Below are 15,978 nucleotides of genomic sequence, written 5' to 3'. Positions count from 1 at the left end.
TGTTGAGCAGAGAGACTGGTAACAAAGTAGACTGTAAATCCACCACAAAGCAGAATCACCAAACTCCCTGTTCCCTGGAAGATACAGATAAAGGTCTGACACACATTCCTAAATTGTTTTTACAGGAAGCAGACTCCCACCAGATGAAAGTGCTTGATATTCTCTATTCTCTAGTGAGAGTCCCTTGGACAGTGCAGAGATCAAACTAGTCAATCCTAAAGGAAATTAACCCTGAATATTCATGGAAGGACTGACGCTGAAGCTGAAACTCCAATTCTTTGGCCACCTGATGTGAAGAGCTGACTCACTGGAAAAGACCCTGATGCTGGGAAAGATTGAGGGCAGGAGGAGAAGGGAATGACAGAGCATGAGATGGCTGGATGGCATCACCGACTCAATGGACATGAATTGAGCAACTCTGGGAGATAGTGAAGGACAGGGAAGCCTGGCATGTTGCAGTCCATGGAGTGGCAAAGAGTAGGACACAACTTAGTGACTGAACAACAACAACAAATGCAAGGAGTTCGGGCATCCCATGTTCAAAAGACCTGCACTCAATGGCTTTCAAGAAATGAGTTTTAAAGGCAGTGTTAAGGAAGGGGCTACAGGGTGCTTGATCAGCTTGCGCACAATTCTCAGATTTATTGGCCAGGTTAAGTTTAAAGTGTCACCAACCTTCTGCTTTCAACCTGTCTGAGATATACATGCTTGCAGTCAGCAGTTTTCTCATTATTATCTTAAATATTTGATGGAAGTAACAGTAGCTTTTCTGAGCAGTGAAACCAGTATATAGGCAATCGAGGAAGTTCAGAGTAGTCTTTTTATGAGATTATAATCCAAAAATATGCAAATCAGAGAGAAGACAAATGGGAGCACTACTTGGACTATGAGACTATAAAGCAGAGATCTCCACATATTTTTTTTGTCATCACTACTGTAAAAGACTCATTGATACCTCCCATAGTTCAATATTTTATAAAGTATGTGATTCTTCAATACAAATAATTTTTAAGAATATTTAAAAATACTTATAAAGTTTTTGAAAGAAAAATGAAAATAAATTAATTTTGATTATATACTTCATATATCCCACTGGATAGTCTTATATGTGCTCTGGAATATGCATAGCTTTCTGTGGGGATCATTTCTCTATTACCAGTTTAGACATGTAACTCTGCTGTTTGAAAACCTGAAATGTTCTCTGTTAACCTCTACAACGTACAACTTTAGGAGATAATATCAAACACTTCCCAAGATATTGGTTCCAGTTTACATTCTAGTAATGGATGTATCTTCAAGTTGTTCTTCATCCCTTAACAACAACTGAAATATTTGATATTTTATATTTTGATATATCTTTTTTTCTATATTCCGCTCATTTCTTTTAAAACCATTTTAATGCCAAAGAAAATTAAAATAACAGCAATAAAAGAGCAACCCTCAGAATAAAATCTTTTCATTCTAAATATCAAAGTTTCTCAAGGTCTTACAATTTAAAGAACAAAGTTTATCCATTCTCTGTTCTCGATACTGTTATATTACAATGAACAATGTTTCTTAGTATTATGTCCTTGATAAAGAGCAGAACTGATCCCACAATTTTGCAGAAATTCTCATGAAAAGAAAGCTGCTTTGATGGAGTAGCAGTATTGAGAAGCCTTGGTTTTTGAAACTGTATCAGAGCACTTGAGAGAATGTGCTGGAGAGAATGTGCTGTTAGAAATCATATTTGACACCAAGAGCCCAAATACATAGACTTTAATCTGGGAGAGATCAAAACGCCTTGTATGCTATAAGAGCCTCAGGAAGAGCTGGCCATGCTTAATCTCACTTCTGTTAAAGCTAAACAAAATTTTCTTGCTTGCATACTCATGTATTTCTATATATTTCTACAGTATTACACATTCTGAGGTTATTTAGTGGTTACACAAAAGTCTACAAAATTGTCATATCTTGAAAATAATGAACAAATAAAAATAAAACAAATGGAATACCAAATGAAAGCAAAATGTCAGCTTTATTAAGAGGGGAAAATAAATTGCAGAATATTGCTCATTTGGGGGTTTTTTCAAGTGGCCGCTAGGGGTAAGGAAACTGCTAGTGGTAAAGAACCCATCTGCCAATGTAGGAGATGTAAGAAACACAGATTTGATCCCTGGGTTGGGAAGATCCCCTGAAGGAGGGCATGGGCAACCATTCCAGTATTCTTGCCTGGAGAATCCCGTGGACAAAGGAGCCTGGCAAGCTACAGTCCCACCGCATCACAAAGAATCAGACATAACTGAAGTGACTTAGCATGCATACACTCTCATTATGAGAATAAATATGTAATAGAAGCACAAATTTAAGCAATTTATTCATCACCAGAGGCCTTTCTAGTCTAGAAGAAGCAGAGAGAACCTAGGAGTTTCACTGCTTGAACTTCTTAATAGGGAAGTAATAGGACCTTCCCAGGTGGCACAGTGGCAAAGAAACCACCTGCCAAAGCTGGAGACGTGGGTTTGATCTCTGGGTCAGGAAGATCCCCTGGAGTAGGAAATGGTAACCCATTCCAGTACTCTTGCCTGGAAAAGTCCATGGACAGAGGTGTCTGGCAGGCTGCAGTCCATGGGGTCGAAAAGAGTAAGACAAGACTGGGCACACAAATATCAGAAGTACGAAAGAACATCTTGCATTGTCTGTGAGTGTTCTTTGCCTGATTCTACCATGTTGATTATTTCTTTCTTATTGAAATATAACAGCTAGTTTAAGGATATTTTTGTTTATCCAGTCACATACATTGAAAGCATCTCTGCTTGTGGTTGATATTTGACTCTGGCTTATTGTGATTTTACCATTCATTTTTTTTTTTTCAATTTCAGTATAGTCAGATTTTGTTTGGGGATTTTTCTTCAGAAATGGCCGAAGTAAGGAAGTATTCAGTTCAGTTCAGTCGCTCAGTCGTGTCCGACTCTTTGCGACCCCATGAATCAAAGCACGCCAGGCCTCCCTGTCCATCAGCAACTCCCAGAGTTCACTCAGATTCACGTCCATCGAGTCAGGGATGCCATCCAGCCATCTCATCCTCTGTCATCCCCTTCTCCTCCTGCCCCCACTCCCTCCCAGCATCAGAGTCTTTTCCAATGAGTCAACTCTTTGCATGAGGTGGCCAAAGTACTGGAGTTTCAGCTTTAGCGTCATTCCTTCCAAAGAAATCCCAGGGCTGATCTCCTTCAGAATGGACTGGTTGGATTAGTAGACATGAATGAAAGAAGAGACATACTGTAATGTGGTCCAGGTTCAGATTCAAAATTGTAAAAAATTAATTCTATCTAAAATAAAGTTATTAATCCACTACAATCCCAGTCAAGACACTTAGCATGATTTTAGTGAAGCTTGACTATCAGGTCTTAAATTTACCAGAGATAATGTACAAGAGAAAGCCTGAAAAAATATGTAAGGAACATTTAACTGTATCTTTATTATATGAAAAAGAGATTTGCTATCTCTTTTTCTTTCTCCTTTTTTCAGGAAAACACAGACCCTAGGGGTTTGAAAGAAAATTGAACAGGCACATGTTTCCAATACACTTTAAAGTTCTTTAAAATGAACACTTCTTTCCTTTAATTGTATTTCAGTTCAACTTGGAGATTCTCCTCCCTCTAAATGAGGGAAGGACCTCCTGCTTTCCCCATCACAGGCAGGGGGCGGAGCATCCTCTAGAAGCTTGGAAGAGTGAGCCGGCCCTGGCCAGTCTTGGGGGAGGAGCAGCGTTAGACTTCGGAGGCCTCGCAGAAGAGAGAAGAGAAGCTTGGAGGTAATGGCTGTCGTGGAAAGATAGTTATTTTCGGAGATTTCTGGAGACTTGGCAGTAAAGGTGAGAAAAGAAGGGACTGCTGCTTTGGAGTCGTGGAAAAGGAGCTTTGTTTTGTGAGAGTCGTAGTTTCTTTGAGGGAATTTTGACTGAGTTTTGTATTCCTTCGAGATATTTTAAAACTCCACACTTTAAGAGTGGGGGAGGTGATCAGATTACACCTGCGGAAAAAAATACTTCTGGAGGTTGCAAAAGCTGACATTCGAGTAGGGCATTTTATGTTTCAGTCAAAAAGCAGTAGTAACAGAGATAAATGATGAAACAAAACTTGAAAAATTAATCTTCCTTATTTAAAAAAAGAGATTATCCTGTGATAATGCCAAATGAGAAATGAAGTTATTAGTTGGGAGTGTTGGGTTTTTATATTACTTTGTTTGTTGATTGTATTTCCAACAAATCTTGCTGTTTTGGCGGAGTTTGTATAGTAATAATCTGAAATAGTGTATAACTGCGAATTTAAGTATTGAAGACAGTAAGAAGTTTAGTTTATTGTCAGGGAATACTCAGTGTCTTAAAAGAATCACTTTGTTTATGGATGTGTAAAGGATAATCATTGTTTATGTCTCTACTTAGCTATCAAAAGAATGATATATTCCAATTTATACTGTAATACAAAAATATCTGTAAGTTCATGAGCTGAAGAATAATAGGCTTATACTGATATAATAAAACACAACAATATGTCTAGTAATATGTCTAGTAATCTAACAATATATCTAGTAACGATGTCTAAGGAAAAAGGAGGAAATTTTCCACTACTGTGCCCAGATTTCACTTAGCATGAGTAGCTATGTCAGCATAAAAAAATTAAGATGAGAATTTAAAAACATGGGGGAAAAAGCTACCTGCCAAAAAAATAAGTAAATATGGAAACAAGGAAAGGTGTTCAAATTTGTTAGTGGAGAAATATAAAGTAGTGTATTCTAATATGTAGAATGAGGAAAAGACATAAATATATATATATGAATACATTATTTGAAATTACATATGTACACAGACAAACACATATGATGAGGGAAAAATCATGGGGATTTTGCTCAAATATAAACAGTAAACCAATTCAGGGGTTGGAGTAAGAATGATGTGTATTTTCGTCTTTAGACTTTTATGTACCTTTAGTTTTGTTTTTTTGTTTGTTTGTTTTTGGAAGCACGGGATGGAGCTGAAAGAGAAAAATCCATTTTGTTACAGAGATTTAAATACTCAAACACACCCCATTGTCTTTAGCTAAAGGTGGATTTTTCTGTGGGTCTGAGAAGGCTGGTTATCTGGTTGCTTGTGCTTTGCTTGCAGTTCAAATATTTAGACTACTGTCCAGACTTTGGTTCAAGCAGAAGATATTTATTTGTATTTTTATGTACTTTTGAGAAAGAATTAAAAAAATGTTCAAAGCATATTATGGAATAGTCATGTAGGATAGTTCACCATAATTTTGAATACTATGCAGCTATAAAAAGAATAAGCTAATATAGTGAGCTAAGTGCAAAAAATAAAAGATATAGAAGGTATATTCTAAAAATAAGCACGTTGCAGAATGGCCTGTAATAATATTGGTACATTATATGCAAGAAAATTTTGGAAATATGCATGTACTTTATTAATTGGAGATATATAAGTATAATTGCCATTTCCTTCTCCAGGGGATCTTCCCGACCCAGGAATCGAACCTGAGTCTCCTGCATTGCGGGCAGACGCTTTACTGTCTGAGCCACCAGGGAAGCCCCAAGTATAATTGGATACAGAACATTTCAACTTTTTATATATTACATTTCTCCATTTAAAAAATCTTATTCTGAAAATAGTAAGCTTGAATCAGATTCATTATGAGAAAATGAGATAAAATTTGAGAAATGTAAGATTATCTTGTAAAAGTTATTCACAAAAAGATGATGTGGTGGTGGTGGTGAAGTCACTAAGTCATGTCTGACTCTTGCGACCCCATGGACTGTAGGCCACCAGGCTCCTCCGTCCATGAGATTCTCCAGGCAAGAATACTGGAGTGGGTTGCCATTTCCTTCTCCAGGGGATCTTCCTGATCCAGGAATCGAACCCAGGTCTCCTGCATTGCAGACATGTTCTTTCCCAACTGAGCTATAAGGGAAGCCCAAAAGATGATGTAGAAAATATTTATTGATGTGAGAAGATGTTAAAATATGTTATTAGGAAGGATAAAGGTCTGGTTTCCAAAAACATGCACATTTATTAATATGTTTAAGAAAAATATATAGAGCAAGTCATTATATTTTGACCATTATTGTGAGAATTTGCTTTCTTTCTTGAAAAATCAAAAGATGAAGGAAGATACGCAATATGCACGAAGGATATAACAACAAACATTAAAATGAGGAAATATAATCCCACTTTTATATGACATCTACACAACTCTGAAGTTGAGAATGAACAAGTCTAGAAGCAAAAAAACAAAACCAAAAAACCCATCTAGAAGCCTGAGAAGGCTACAGTCTGGTTGGTATAGTTCCTACCCTTCCTGCCCAAAGACCTGAGTGTCTGCAGTAGTTCTGGTTCTAGTCACAAGATGGCACTCACCAGGTGTCCTAAATTTTCTTTCAGGCAACCATATTTATGAAGTGGACAGACAAAGCAATGAGATATATTTTCCGTTATGAGACAATATGTAGAATGTGATTGCAGTTCGTTGAAAAATTGCACATGTATAAAATAAAAACACACCAAGACTGATAGGAGAATTCAAACAGAAAGCATTAAAAAAGTAGTTACACAGATTGAGCCTATAGAGATGCACAAGGCAATTGTTATTTCCCTTTTTTCCTGTCCCCAAAGCATACTTTTCATGAGGGAGATTATTTTAGTATCAACCTAATAACATAACTGTGTCACAGAGAACATTTCAAATACCAAGAACAAGAAGGAAAATAAACAAGGCCTCTGCATCACAGTTGAGATTTTTATCTCATTCCTATGTTTCAGAAGAGCATGCCTGCTAAAGTTTTGGTAGGGAAACTTCTTTACAGCTTTTCCATTTAATTGGTATGCTTCCCTGTCTCCTTTTGGACAGCTTAGGTTAATGTCTGAGATGCACATGATCTGGGGAATCTGTGTATGACACCAGTTGAGCCTCAGAAGGGCAGCACAACCACAAAACGGCCAAACAGGGAGAAGGCTCTGCTGGACAAACAGCTGGAGTGAGAATAAAAACAACCAGATCACAGGGGCATACCCTGCACGATCCATGTGATATTGGATAAGGTTCTTCCCATATCATGAAATATTTCACATTAAAAACGTGTTGAGAACTTGGGGTATAAGAGGTATAGTTTATTTTGTTTGCTGCTCTGTAGCCATAACATTTTAAATTAAAAGACACACTTCATACTAAAATTATGTTAGGTTGATAATTTGAGATACAATTCTTTTGCCCCTGTTCTGTAGCCCTAATGTTTTGTAATTAAAAGCCATTGCTTCTAGTTTTGGGGAAAATATCTCATGTGTTTAACCACTATGAAGAAATAATTGGAGAGGCTATTCAGGTGTCTACCAGAGGTTGCAGCCAGTGACCTGACTCTATAATCCTTGACAGCTTTGCTCAGTTGTTGTCACCGCATACTAGATAGCATGTTGTTGTCATTTAGTTACTATGTTGTGTCTGACTCTTTGTGACCCTGTAGACTGTAGCCCACCAGGCTCCTCTGTCCATGGGATTTTCCAGGTAAGAATACTGCAGTGGGTTGCTATTGGTTTCTCCAAGGGCTTTTCCTGACCCAAGGACTGAACCCACGTCCCATGCACTGGCAGACAGATTCTTTATCACTGACCCCCCAGGGAAGCACTGGATAACATAGTTACAAGTATTTCTTAAGACCTGCCTAAGGTCTCACAGCCTTCCTCAAATAGACTTCCGTACACTCTCTTGAATAAGGCTATTGATGCCGAACCTCATTATCTGTGTCCATGAGATCTTTGATTGCTTTGGACAGGCAAGGCAGCACTAGCAGCTTTGGAAACATTAAAGCCCAGAATTCCGTTGTGATAACCCTGTGGGACTTAAAAGGCCCAAATTATCCAGGAACACAAATAATGTCCTGCCACTTCCAAAGCCCCTCCCACATGCATTCTTTTCTCAGAGTACAACAGAAATAATAAAGATGTGACATTGGGTTTGTGCTATCATAATTCTTGTTTTTCTTCCCCTCCCCTCCAAAAGATGTCCATGTCTCTAATCTCTTCCGTCGGATATTATTCTTCTGATTTGTAGCTTGTCTCCATCATCATTGTCCATGTTCTTTCTGCTTAGGGTAAACTTCTTATCTGATCCCTTTTTTTTTTTTTTTGCCATATTTTAATCTAATCCAGTTGGCGCCTGTTGAAAACACTTTATTCCAGCTACTTTGTGGGTTTCAGAGGATAAGAAGAGGCTACAGCAGGTGAGTGCCATTTACTAGCCCTACTGCAGTAGAGTTAAGGGCCCTTCAAAAACTGCTTTTCTAGAAAACTAGGCAGCTAGAACTGGATCAGTGTCCTGAGAAATTTTCCAGGACACTGCATATCTGTTGATTGCGTTCCTGTCTATATCCTGGTGCACTAACTGAGTATGTTGCAAATCCAGCTTCTCTGTGGTTAATTAAGATTTCTTTTACCCGTTTCCATATCCTTCCTGTCTCATCTAGCTCTCACTACACACTTAGCTACTAAATTCTTTTTTTTTTAATTATTGTACCTTTAAATGTGGTTTCATATTTAGACAACCTAGGTTATTGTCAGAGATGCTTTTGAGTTATGCGTGTTTCTTTCTTTTTTTTTTCTTTTTTTTTTTTTTTTGAGATACTCGGGCTGAAGACTTTATTTTCCAGGTCTGGGGACCATGGCTCAGCTAATGACAGTATCCCTGTTGAAAGTCAGTTGCCCATAGAGACGTGGTTTTACTCCTGAACTCTTGGATCTCTTCCATTGATCTGTATTAGTACCACACTCTCTTGATCATTGTTGCTTTCTAGTAAATTTTAAAATCTCAAAATGTGTGTCCTCCCACTTTATTTTTTCTTAATTGGGATCTAGTATGGAGACATGACAAGTTAGCATAGTTATCAAGGATTTGAACATTTTCTCTCCACTCAGCTAGTAAAGGTCTCAAACCCACAACTGTCTGCCTGCTTTCTTGTCATAATGCCTCTGTGACAAACTTAAAGGCTAAACATTGGGTTCTGCTGAGAGAAATCCATACCTCCTTGATTTCCTTTACTCAGATTGCTTAATGGAATAATTTTGATCTAGCCTGACCCTCCTGTTATGTCTGTGAAAGAATGATGGCTTCTCTCTTTACAGCCCCTGATGCACAGTTTTCTTCCTCTCTGTTTGTTAATCACAGGAAGAGCTGTGTCATACTGCAGCTGTTTCTCTAACCTGAATTAGTCAGAGGTGCCAAGAGACAGGGGTCGTGTTTACTTGTTCATCGTGATGATGGATGGTGTTGTGAGGGCTTCACCAACTTTACCTACATTTGATATATCTATATAACTATATATATATATATATATAACTATATATATATATATATATATAACTATATATATATATATATATATAACTATATATATATATCTATATAACTATATATATATATATATATATATATATATAGTTTCTGAATTAGCAGAACATTATCTTAAGAGAACTAACCCTCAGAATGATCCATTTGGCAGTATATAGGTTTTGTCACTTCCTGGGAAATGACACCCTTAGTTTAAAGGCAATAAAAATCTAAATTTAACTCAATTTCTTGAATATTTTGTGAACAAAAATGCTCAGTAAAGACAATATTGAATTGCAAACAACAAAAGCACAAGAACAAGGAGTTGCCAATTGTAAATGAGGATTGGATGAAATGAACACTTCTCTCCATAACCAATGATTATCAATTGTCATACTGCCAGGTTCCTGTGACACAGAAGAGATATGTTGTAACTAGTCTACGGTTGAGTGAAACTATAATGCAGATATGGTCAGTGTAAGAGGATAGTGCAGAAATATATTTTTTAATTTGTGTGAGAATGTGGATGTATGTGAAAGATGGGGAGTTCATAGATAAGTATGGCAATTATTGAAAATTGTTGTGTTTCACCAGCATGTTCACCAAGAAGGACTTAGATTAAGTAACACTCACTGGGGGTTGCAGTCATTAATTCCCCTACAATCAGAAAGTGAATGACGTAATCTTTTGTTCTACTCCAGAATACTCAAGAGACAGGATTCCAAGTGCAGAAAGCCGTGAGTACTGATCAAGAGAACATATCTTTCTGTGTGGAACTCAGGTAAAACTGGGTTTTGGGTGTTTTGTTTTGTTTTTTAAATTTACCGTCTTAACCATCTTTTTAAAAGTCTCTGTTGGATTTGTGACAGCACTCCTTCTGTTTGATGTTTTTGATTTTTGGCCACGAGAGATGTGGTATCTTAGCTACCTAACCAGGGCTCAAACCTGTGCCTGCACTTAGTCACTCAGTCGTGTCCGACTCGTTGTGACCCTGTGGACTGTAGCCTGCCAGATTCCTCTGTCCATGGGATTTCCCAGGCGACCATACTGGAGTGGGTTGCCATTTCCTTCTCCAGGGGATCTTCCCAACCCAGGGATAGACCCAGGTCTCCTGCACTGTGGATTCTTTACCATCTGAGCCACTAGGGAAGCCCTCAAACCTGTATCCCTTGAATTGAAAGGTGACATCTTAATCACTGACCAACAGGGAAGTCTCTAAGACTTTTGCCTTAATTTTCTTTTGCCCTCTTCCCAGCTTTGTGACCTTGCACATGAGCAAGAGTACCCATTTTCTGTTTTCAACTCTCCATTGAATCATTTTTCCCCCACTTCATTACAAGTGAAATTTAAATTTCATTGCTGTTTACATTTGCATTTCTTTTATTAGGGAAGGTGAATATCTTTATGGATTGTTTAGTTTTAATTTTCATTTTGGATATTTGAGTTTTGAGGATCCCCATTGAACAGCATATCCCCTTTCTCTGCTGAACAAATTGAACAAACTGATATAAAACAAATGGAGTTGCAGATAGAAGCCTAAACAGCAGCTTTTGTACAAGGTGAAAGTAAGCTGCAGGGCATTGATTATTGAGGCAAGTGGACTTTAAAACAGCAAATTTAAACAATTTTACCAAACAGCCTGGAGGTTTGCAACTATATGGGAAGGACAGAGGTCCCTGTAGTTGCACTGTATGAGCTTGCTCACAGGGAAGTTAATATTGGGTAAGAATTTTTCCCTCAGAACATTGTGAATTGTCTATTTATGTCTCTTGCTCATTTTTTTAAACTTCACTCTTTTCCTTATTAATATATAAGAGCTACTTTAGGGCTATTTTTTGAATCAGAACCAGTTTGTCAAATTTATTCTTGTGTTTTCAACTTGCTTTATAGTGTTTTTAAACCATAAATAGTTGGTTTTTTTCAGTTTTAGTATGTTCAGAGATATATTTCTCATATCTCTCTTCATTAAGGATTTTGGTAGATGTTTATGTTTAAAAAATGACTTGACTTGAAAAAAGCTGAAACTTTCTGAAGCATGAATGAGAGAAACTGAGTAACAGAGAAACATATCATGTCCCAGGGCCAGAAGAATTAACCCTGTACAGTTTTAATTCTCCACAAAACAGTGTATTCATTCACTGTAATCACAAGCAAGGACTTAGCAGGTCTTTTTAGTGGACCATGACCAGTTGAGTCTTAGAATCTTTTGTAAAAATGTGAACAGAAAGGGCAGGAAAATATGTAAGAGATATTTTCAACTGGGTCTTTACTATATGATAAAGGGATTTGCTGTTTCCCTTTAGGAAGTCATCTACCCTTGTGGTTTGAATGGAAATGAAAGAGACACAAGTTGCCATTTCTCTTTCAAGTCCTTTAGAAATGAACGTTTTTCTCCTTTAAGTGAATTTCAGTTAACTTGGCTATTCTCCTCCCTCTAATTGAGGAAAGGCCCCCTCCTTTCCCCATCACAGGGAGGGGGCGGAGCATCCTCTGAGAAGCTTGGATTTGAGCTGTGCCTGGCCACTCTTGGGGGAGGGGCTGCATTTCACGAGGCTGCAGCTGACAAGAAGCTTCAAGGTAATGGCTGTCTTAAAGCTAGTTTTTTTCTGGGGATTTCTTTGGGCTTTAGTGTTACGGTGGAAGAAAATAGAGGCTGTTGCCTGGGAGGGGTGGGAATAGAATATATTTGGGGGGAAATTCCCGTTACTGTGACAGAATCAATCCCTTGAAAATTCAGTTTCTCCGATATTTTTTGAAGTCCACATTGTGGGAATGGGTGATCAGATTACCGCATCTAAATTAAGACTTCAGTGAGGCATGCTGTTCATGTTAATTTTTTACATGGCATTCCATGTTTCTATCTTTGGTACAGATTTTATTGAAGTGTTTATTATTCTACAAAAATAACTGACAGGAAAAATGTAACCATAAAAAGTGCTTGACATGTAAAATATAAATGTACAAGGAACATGGAAAGGATTCAGATATGCTGTTGAGTGATCAACAATTTGTTTTAAAAAAACATGTTATTAGTAACTAGATTTCCATGTTAATAGTCAGCATCTCTGGAGTATTCAGATTACTGGGGATTTCAAAATACATTTTTAACCAGTTTCAGCATTTTTAGAACTGTTTTATTCCATGATCATTTTTATCATTGATAAATGATTTTTTAAAAAGTAGAGCAAAATGATACTGAAACAAATTTGTACACTTTGGTTTTAGACACATAATCATTCATAAACACAGAGACATGCAGCCATAACTAACCCCCCCCCATCTTTTGCCGATAGTTGAAATTTTCCTGGACCTGATCAAGTGCGTAGCCTGATTGCTGTGTTGACAACAGCCTTGTCTGTGTCCTCCTTGTAACTCATTCTTTCAGACAACAGGTATGACCATGGTCAGCAATAACCATTTTTCCGTATCTTTAAAGTTGGATTGTTTCTACTAGCCATTTAAAAAATATGTGACATGGTACATCCATACAGTTACATTGAACGTTATATAGCTGACAGAAGTATGAGCATGTCGTGATTTGAAAAGATGTCTGAAAAGTAGTATTAGGTGCAAATGAAAATCGCAGAATGGCAAACACCATATTATGTCATTTAAAGATAGAGGACTGTGTTAATACAATATGTGTAACATCAGGAAAAATAGAAGGGTACCTTCACTAAATGGGATTATTTGTATAGTTTGAGAGACAGTACAGTCCTTACTCTCTCTATTAAAAAACATTTTTTAACAATATCAGAAAAAGAGTTTCAGGTAAAATGTTATAAATTAGGGGGAAATTACATTTGAAGTGATTCAAACAAAATCACATGGGAAATATTTATAAGGAAAATTTTTCAAACTGTGCTTGAGCACAGTAAAAAGCTGGTTTTAAAGTAATATGTATTCACACACACACACACACATATATATAAAGATATTGAAAGATAATTCATAAAACAATAATATTGATTATTTTTACAGAATTGTACTTTCTTTTAAAAATCATATCTTTTCACTTTTCAGTAACCATGCATATTTTTGTCAGACCATTGCAACTAAATGCATTAGCATTCCATTTTTTGTGATGCATAACGAAACTCTAAATTTTAGTATGGTATATCCTAGAAGCCTGAGAAAACTGCTGGCTTGCCAGGATGTAAGTTCCCACCCTTTTGCTCTAAAGATCTAGTAGTAACAGGATGCAACTCTGGTACTGCTCACAAGATGGCGCTTCTAGGATTTTCTAGATTTTCTCCAGGCAACTAATTTTTTGAAGTGAGCATGTGAAACGTATTTTATATTAGCAGACTACAAGACAGCTTGTAGAATTTGGTTTTAGTTTCACTGAAAAAATTGTATGTGTCTGGAAGACAAAGCCCCACCTGAGGACTGATGTGAGAACTCAAAGCAAAAAAAAAAAAAAAAAAAAAACCAAGAGAGAGAGCTACACACATTTGGCCTATAGAAAAGGATAATGCAGTTGTTACTTTCCTTCTTTCCTGCCCCCAAAGCATGGTTTTCATGAGGGAGATGATTTTAGTATCAACCTAATAACATAACTGTGTCACAGAGAACATTTCAAATACCAAGAACAAGAAGGAAGATAAACAAGGCCTCTACATCACAGTTGATATTTTATATCATTCTTGTTTCAGAAGCGCATGCCTGCTAAAGTTTTGGTAGGGAAGCTTCTTTACATCTTTTCCATTTAATTGATTTGCTTCCCTGTCTCCTTTTGGACAGCTTACCTTAACATCTGAGATGCACATGACCTGGGGAATCTTCAGGAATCTGTGACACCAATTGAGCCCCAGAAGGGCAGTGCAACCACAGAAGTGCTGAACAAGGAGACGGCCCTGAGGCAGACAAGCAGCTAGCGTGAGAATAAAAACAACGGGATCACAGGGGCAACTCTGCACGATCCTTGTGACATTGGGTAAGACTCTGCACATCTCTTGTTAAAACATGGTTAAATTGAGAATATGGAGTGCAATTTGTTTTGATTCTGTTCAGTGAACATGTTTTAAATGAAAAATCACAAATTATATTCAGTAAAGAATTAGACGTATTAAACTCCTGTAAAGAAATTATACAAATGACACAGCCCCAGTCCAGGTCATACCACCCTTGTGTCCCCCAAGGCCTGTGGTGGCCATCTGAGGAGAGCTGCTGGCTGAGATTGATACCAGATAGAATACTTCTGTGCTTTGAAGTTAAAGTAGGTATCTTCTTTTAAAAAAAAAAAAAAAAAAGAAGAAGAAGAAGAAGAAGAAGTTCTGCAAATGAGTATGATGATGTCTACTTATGGAAGACTTGTAAGTTTCAGCCAGCTGTCTGACTCTCAATAAATTCTTGAAAACCACCCTATCCAATAAATAGCCATGACAGTCATTCCAAATATCTGATTCCTAAGCTCATCCTCTTAATGAGATCATTGTGCTGTTGTCTGAATGCAAGAGACACAAACTTCAGGATCTGTGTCTGGCTGCCTTGGGTAGATAGGGCAGTACGATATCTTTAAAAAATTAAAAGATTACCTTAGAATAAACCTCAAGAGGTCCCAAAATTTCAAAACACCCTGTAAAGGCAATGGTGTCCCTGATGCATTTCATTGTTCAACACTCCCCTTCCTGAAGCTCCTGTCATCACACACTCATTCATTCTTTATATTTAATAGCTATAATATGCCTAAATACAGGGGCATTATAGAGCTATTTCTCTTTTCTTATATTGTTAAATATTTTCCCCAACCACAGCATGTTTCTTTGGTGCCCAGTATTTATTCATCTTTTTGTCTGCTCTATTTTTATTTTCCACCTTCCTTCTCCTTTGACAGGGGAAACCCCTTTGCTTATTCTCTTTCCTTTTTCTTTAAGTGAATATCGCTCATTCAGAATTGTTTGTTTAAGCTTCCTTGCAAGTTTTCAGGAGGATATGTATAAGCACAGACGGAGGAAACTAGTTAGTAGCCCTAAGGCAATGTATGTGCCTTTGTGTGCTCAGGCACTCGGTCGTGTCCGACTCTTTGTGACATATGGACTGTAGCCCACCAGGCTCCTCTGTCCATGGAATTTTCCAGGCAAGAATATTGGAGCAGGCTGCCATTTCCTTCTCCAGGGGATCTTCCCCACCCAGGAATCTAACCCCTATCTTCTGCATCTCCTGCACTGGCTGATGAGTTCTTTAGCACTGAACCACCTGGGAAGCCCCAGACCTAAGCAATAGATGCCTCTAAAATTACTGTTTTTGTGGTTAACCAGGCACACAGACCAATGACCTAAAGATTTTTCTAGATGATTCAGAGTTCACTGGTTGATTTCCAGTTTATATCTAGATGTACCAATCAATCACATGCACATTCAGATCATCAGTGGCTCATTTTGAACATCTTTTCCCCTTCCTCCTTATGTTCATATCTACCTCTTGCTATGCACTTAGACTGTTAACCGATCTTTTACAAATTATTTTAACCTTGTAATCTATTTTAATATATGGTAGTACCAGTGGTTTCTTTGGTGAGCTATTAAAGTTAGAACTCAGTCCCAAACCCATGCCTGAATATGTTTGAGAACTTCTAACACGTAACAGGAGAAGGCGATGGCACCCCACTCCAGTACTC

General features: G+C 37.5%; 2 long non-coding RNA genes across 2 annotated transcripts; both read left to right on the top strand.

Moving 5' to 3' along the window:
- The first annotated feature begins 3,818 nt into the window (after positions 1–3,818).
- Positions 3,819–10,145, top strand: LOC128070618 (uncharacterized). Its single transcript, XR_008201620.1, has 3 exons — positions 3,819–3,856; positions 8,186–8,256; positions 10,061–10,145. It is a non-coding gene; the product is annotated as an uncharacterized LOC128070618 (long non-coding RNA).
- A 1,665-nt stretch (positions 10,146–11,810) lies between these two features.
- Positions 11,811–14,242, top strand: LOC128070616 (uncharacterized). Its single transcript, XR_008201619.1, has 3 exons — positions 11,811–11,936; positions 12,653–12,751; positions 14,103–14,242. It is a non-coding gene; the product is annotated as an uncharacterized LOC128070616 (long non-coding RNA).
- The last annotated feature ends 1,736 nt before the right edge of the window (positions 14,243–15,978 follow it).

This window comes from Budorcas taxicolor, chromosome X (assembly GCF_023091745.1).
Source record: "Budorcas taxicolor isolate Tak-1 chromosome X, Takin1.1, whole genome shotgun sequence".
Classification (NCBI taxonomy): Eukaryota; Metazoa; Chordata; class Mammalia; order Artiodactyla; family Bovidae; genus Budorcas; species Budorcas taxicolor.
This window is presented reverse-complemented; position numbering and strand designations above follow the sequence as displayed.